Here is a 6111-nt window from a genome sequence, read left to right as displayed (position 1 = left end):
ATAGATAGATACATAGATAGATAGATAGATAGATAGATACATAGATAGATAGATACATAGATAGATAGATAGATACATAGATAGATGATAGATAGATACATAGATAGATAGATACATAGATAGATAGATACATAGATACATAGATAGATAGGTGATAGATACATAGATAGATACATAGATAGATAGATAGATACATAGATACATAGATAGATAGATGATAGATACATAGATAGATAGATAGATAGATAGGTGATAGATACATAGATAGATAGATAGATAGATAGATAGATAGATACATACATACATAGATAGATAGATAGATAAATAGATAAATAAATGAATGAATGATGAGCAAGCAAGCAAGCCAGCCAGCTATGGTGGCATACACCTCTAATCCCAACCCTCAGGAGGCAGGGGCAAGTGGATCTCTGAGTTCCAGACCAGCCTGGTCTACAGATTGGGTCTCAGGATAGCTAGGATTGCACAAGGCAAACCTTGTCTCAAAACAACAACAACAAAACTAAACAAACAGAAATAACTACATCTAAAGTTTAAAAAGGTTTTTACTTTTTTGTATATCAGTTTCGTGTGTGTGTGTGTGTGTGTGTGTGTGTTAGCATGCCCAGGGCCAATGGATGCCAGAGAGGACATCAGATTCCCAGCAACTGGAATTAAAGACTGTTGTAAGCAGACACATGTGTAGTGACAATTTTGGAGTTTGGGTTTCTTTAGAAAACACAGAGAGAGGAATGTTTCCGTTTTAATCCCAGGTGTGGGGCTGGGGCTGCTTTGGACTGTGATTTGCCTGGTGCTCTAGAGAAGCGTGGTTTTGCCAGCTGTAGCTAGTTTCTGCAAGTGTGTGAGGTGTGGAATTCGGGGAACTTTTCAGAGGGTATGTAAATCCTAGGGTCCCAAGAAGCAAGAGTATCCACTGTCCTATCTATACTAGAGGGGAAGAATGTCACACAGTCATACCAAGGAGAAGCTAAACAGGCCTCGGTGCACCCGTGGTACACCCCTCACCAGTGGTACATGGGAGGTAGAAGGCTCCCACCCTGATGAATTCTCCAGGGTGACTTGAGGAAGCCATCCCACTGCTTCTGTGAACAGACCAAGACCCTTAGGAAGTAGACAAACAACAATCTGTACAAGCAGAGAAAGAAAAAATACTCAATAATAGACATGTCTGATTTTTATATTGTTTACATCCCCTTTCCCTCAACAAGCTTAAACTAACTATACGGAACAAAATGAATATTGTTTCCTCACCAGCACATGGGGGCAGCATATCACACCCCTCCTCCAGTTAGATCGCATGACTTGAGAACAGACCTGCTACCCTAGCAGGCCGAGGCGGAGGCGAGGGTATACTCAGGCAAGCCTGCCTTGTGCGGTGAAACACAGACTCAGGACAAAGGGAAAACAAGAAAACTTACAGGTCTCCTCTGACTTCTGGTTGTCTGTTTTTGTTGTTTGTTTGAGACATGCTCAGTGTGGCCTTGAACTCACTATGTAGCCCAGGCTGGCCTCTAACTACTGTACTTGAGTGCTGGGATTTCAGGCATGTGTCGCCACATCTGTTATCTTTGTCTTCGTTTCTGAAAGTCCCAGTGTGGCGTACAATGTAGTTTCATGTTTTCCTCTTATTAGTATGTCTTCTGTTTCGGTAGACTCAGCCATGAACCTTTTTAAGACTCAAAGTTTTGGGCTGAAGATGCAGTTCATTGGGCAGAGTGCATGAACAAAGGCCTACGTTAAGTCTCCAGCACTGCAGAGAGCAGGCATGGTGGGATACTCCAGCACATGACAAGAGGGAGGAAGGCCGCAGCTTCAGGGTCATCCTTGGTGAACCTGGAATATGTGGAACCCTGTCTAAAACTTAAAAACAAACAGATGAAAACACAACTAGCTCCAAGAATGTTGGGGTGCTTAGAAGAGGCCCCCAAACAACCAAGCTCAAACCTATAAGCCTCCTGTGGGAAAGATGCAGAGAATCTGTCCCAATGGTGTGAGGGAGGCTGAAAGAGTGAACAGGTGTCGCCAGAAGAAAAGCGGAGCGCTCCATGAGCTGACTTGACTATTCAATCTCTATTTCCATTTTCCAGCAGGGCTTTAAATTAACAAACGACTTTTCAGCTCCTATGAACTGGTGGTTTTCATGCTAAGAACTGGCAGTAGTAAAATGGCAGGTTTAACTGTCCCCTTTAAAAGGAAAAAGGACATTTTGCATTCAAGCGACATTAAGTGCTGGGATTGAAACGGAAAGACGCTGAGCCAATCTCTTATGTGACTTGGTTTGTCCTTTTAAATACTTTGTATTCCAAATGTGGTGAGTTTTACATGACATGTCCTTCTAGTTCAACAGTCTGTAAAAATGGATTGTATAATATACAAAGACAATTTAGCGTAAAAATTGCATAGTGATGGTACAATTGCCCCAGAATGTTAAATAAAAAATATCATACCATTTTAAAAATTACCATGGATTTTAAAATATTTTAAGTTATTGTAGAAAAACTTAAACCTACACAAAAATAAATACTGTGAAACCACTTGGCTTCAGCCGTTGCACCGTTTACCAGTACATTTTGCTGTTTGCTTCTCCATCCTGGTATTCTAAAAAACCAAAACAACAACAACAACAAAACCCTGAATATCTAAAAAAGAACGCTAAACATATTTCACATCATCTACAAATGCGTTCATACACTTTTCTAATAAGGATTTAGTTTGCATAGCAAGATACCATGATCAAGCCATACAGAATTATTCGTACAATCACTCAATAATTTCATAACAATTTAACACCAAGTTCATATTAAAATTCTCTGTTCTTCTTGAAGATGTTTTTACAGTTGACATGTCAGAATTTTCTTTTAAAATATTATTATTAATTATTATTTATTGTTTGTTTTTTTCTGAAACATTCTCCATGTAGCCCTGGCTGTCCTCAAACTCCCTCTATTGACTCACAGGGATCTGCCTTCCTCTGCCTCCCAAAGGCTGGGTTTAAGGCATGAGCCACCACCGCCCAGAATCTTTTAAAAATTATTAGGATGGGCATAGTAGCACAGGCCTTTAATCCCAGCACTTGAGAGGCAGAGGCAGATGGCTCTCTGTGAGTTCAAGGCCAGCCTGCTCTACAGGTGAGTTCCAGGACAACCAGAACTACATATGGAGAGTTGACTCCTACTCAAAAATAAAATAAAAAAATAAATTTCTCTGTGTCTCTCTGTGTGTACAGGTGCTCGTGGAAGACCAGAAGAGGTAGCAGAACCCCCTGGATCTAAAGTTACAGGTAGTTATGAGCTGCTTTGTGTGGGTATCGGGTACTGAACTCAGGTCCTCGGGAAGAGCAGCAAGCACTCTTAACGGAGCCATCTTTCAGCCCCCAGGTTGTCATAATTTAAAACCAATCAAAGTTAATAGGATCAAGAAAAAATAAAAACAAATAAGAAAAAAAAAACCCTCTCAAACTTAGAAATGCACAGAACGATGACTGTATGTCCTTTCTTTGTGATGCTAGAGCATTTTCCCACAGAGCCACTCCAGAATCACCTAATTCTCATGGCGTTTTCCCCTTTGACTGACAATTGTGAGATATACGCTATCACTGGGTACCCTGTATGGATGGCATTTCTTGATGCTGAGGGGAAACACCTGAAGAGAAATGAGTTAAGGGAGGGTTTACGTGGCTTTTAGTTTTAGGGGGTGTGTCCTGGCAAGGATGAGGAATACACAGTGCCTGGCATGTGAAGGAGCTAGGCACAATCTTTTGGCAGTCAGGCAGCAGAGACTGGAAGTGGGGCCTGGCAATAAAACCTTAAGTTCTGCCCCTAATAACCCATGTCTTCTTTACTTTCTAAAGGTTCTTCATAACAAAGCCAACTCCTAGCTACCCATCCTTCAAACTCTTGAGCCTACAAGTGACATTTCACAGTCAAGTCAAGTCAACCACGACAAGTCCTACAATGTCACTAAATAACCATAGAGAAGTGGTTATCTGTGTAACTGGTTCTTAGTCAATAGCACTGTGTATTGGCTTACAAACAGGTAAGAATTGTGTTCATGGGCTGGAGAATGGCTGAGCAGTTAAGAACATTTGTTTCAGAAAACCAGACACACTAAATCTACTAGAAGAAAAAGGGGGGGAAGAATCTTGAACTCATTGGCATGGGAGACAACTTCCTGAACAGAACACCAACAGCTCAGGCTCTAAGATCTACAATTAATAAATGGGACCTCTTAAAACTGAAAAGCTTCCGTAAAGCAAAGGACACTGTCATTAGAACAGCCTACAGATTAGGATCTTCACCAACCCTACATCTGACAGAGGGCTAATATATGAAATATATATATATATATACTCAAGAAACTAAACTTTATCAAACCAAATAATCCAATTAAAAATGGGGTACAGAACTAAACAGAGAATTCTCAACAGATGAATATTGAGCAGCAGAAGAACATTTAAAAAACTGTTCAATGTCCTTGTCATCAGTGAAATGCAAATCAAAAAACAACTCTGAGATTCCATCTTACACCCATCAGAACAGCTGAGGTCAAAAACTCAAGTGACAGCACATGCTGGAGCGGATGTGGAGAAAGGGGAACACTCCTCCATTGCTGGTAGGAGTGCAAATTTGTACAAACACTTTGGAAATGAATCTGGCCTTTTTTCAGACAATTGGGAATAGTGCTTCCTCAAGAACCAGCCATACTACTTCTGGACATATACCCAAAATATGTTCCACATACAACAAGGTCATTTGCTTAACTGTGTTCGTGGCAGCTTTATTCATTATGCCAGAATCTGGAAACAACCTAGATGTCCCTGAACTAAAGAATGGATACAGACACTGTGGTACATTTATACAATGGAATACTACTCAGGTATTAAAAACAAGGAAATCATGAAATTTGCAGGCAAATGTATGAAGTAGAAAAGATTATCCTGAGTGAGGTATCACAGAACCAGAAAGACACGCATGATATATACTCATTTATAAGTGGATATTAGCCATATAATACAAGATGGCCATACTGCAATCTACAGACCTTAAAAAGCTAAATAACAAGGAGCACCCTAGGGAGGATGCTTAAGTCTCATTCAGCAGGGGACACTGAGCTGCCTATGGGCTACCTCTGAGCAGGGGGTCTAGGTCCTCTCCATGCATGGTCCTTGGTGGTTGCATCAGTCTCTGTAGGTCCCCCTGGGCCCAGATTTGTTGGCTCTGTTGGTCTCCTTGTGTGTTGGTCTTCTGTACCCCCACTCTTTCCCACAACTCTCTGTGTTCTGTCCAAAGTTTGGCCATGAATCGTACCATCTCCTTCCAACCCCTGCTGGGTGGAGTCTTTCAGAGGACATCGATAGTAGGCTCCCATCCTGTTCCCTCTCTTCAGCCGCTTCAGGTGTCTATTTGCCCTGCTGAAGGGGAGCAGGGGCTGTCTCTTACATGGACTCTATTGCCTCCTCTTTGATCACTTGCCCCTGGTGGGAGTGGGGAGCTTGCCAGGCCACAGAGGAAGAGGATGCACGAAGTCCGAATGAGACTTGATAGACTGGGGTCAGCTGGTAGGGGAGAAGGACTCCCCCTTTCTGAGGGATGGGGGAAGGGGATAGGAAGGAAGGAGAGGGTGGGACCTACAATCAGGAAGTAAGATGAATAAATTATAACCAATAAATTATTTTTTTTAAAAAAAAAAGAGCATTTATTGATCTTGCAGAAAACAGGTTTGATTTGCAGCACCCATAAGATGCTTCACAACCATCCGTAACTCCAGCTGCACGGAATCTAGCGCCCTCTTCTGGCCACTGGTGGTACAGCAGACGGGTACACAGCCATACACATACAGGAGACCGGTATTCACATGTGAAAAACTGGGATAATTAATAAAAATAATAAAGAAGTGTGTTCAACAGACTATGAAGGAAAGAAAGCGGCCACCAGACAGTGCAAACCAACTACCTCTGTTGACCCTCTCAATGGAGGCCATTGACTAACACTGCTGCATTTCATGGTCAGTGGTGAATCAGTGAGGGGATGAGCAGTGCTCTATGCTCATACTTGCTGGTTTTTAATATTCACCTGAGTGATATTTCTACTGAGT

The 6111-nt window shown here is 41.8% G+C and overlaps 1 long non-coding RNA gene across 1 annotated transcript in view; it reads left to right on the top strand.

Moving 5' to 3' along the window:
• The window catches only part of LOC129668996 (uncharacterized), a 6445-nt gene extending 848 nt beyond the window's left edge, over positions 1-5597 (top strand). Inside the window, exons 2-3 of the long non-coding RNA XR_008718993.1 lie at positions 3245-3298; positions 3869-5597. This is a non-coding gene — a long non-coding RNA (uncharacterized LOC129668996). The remainder of the gene's footprint in view (positions 1-3244; positions 3299-3868) is intronic.
• Positions 5598-6111: the final 514 nt, after the last annotated feature.

The sequence above is a fragment of the Psammomys obesus genome, unplaced genomic scaffold, assembly GCF_907164565.1.
Source record: "Psammomys obesus unplaced genomic scaffold, mPsaObe1.curated_primary_1811, whole genome shotgun sequence".
In the NCBI taxonomy this organism is placed as follows: domain Eukaryota; kingdom Metazoa; phylum Chordata; class Mammalia; order Rodentia; family Muridae; genus Psammomys; species Psammomys obesus.
The sequence above is the reverse complement of the archived record's forward strand: the minus strand, read 5'-3'. Positions and strand labels throughout refer to the sequence as shown.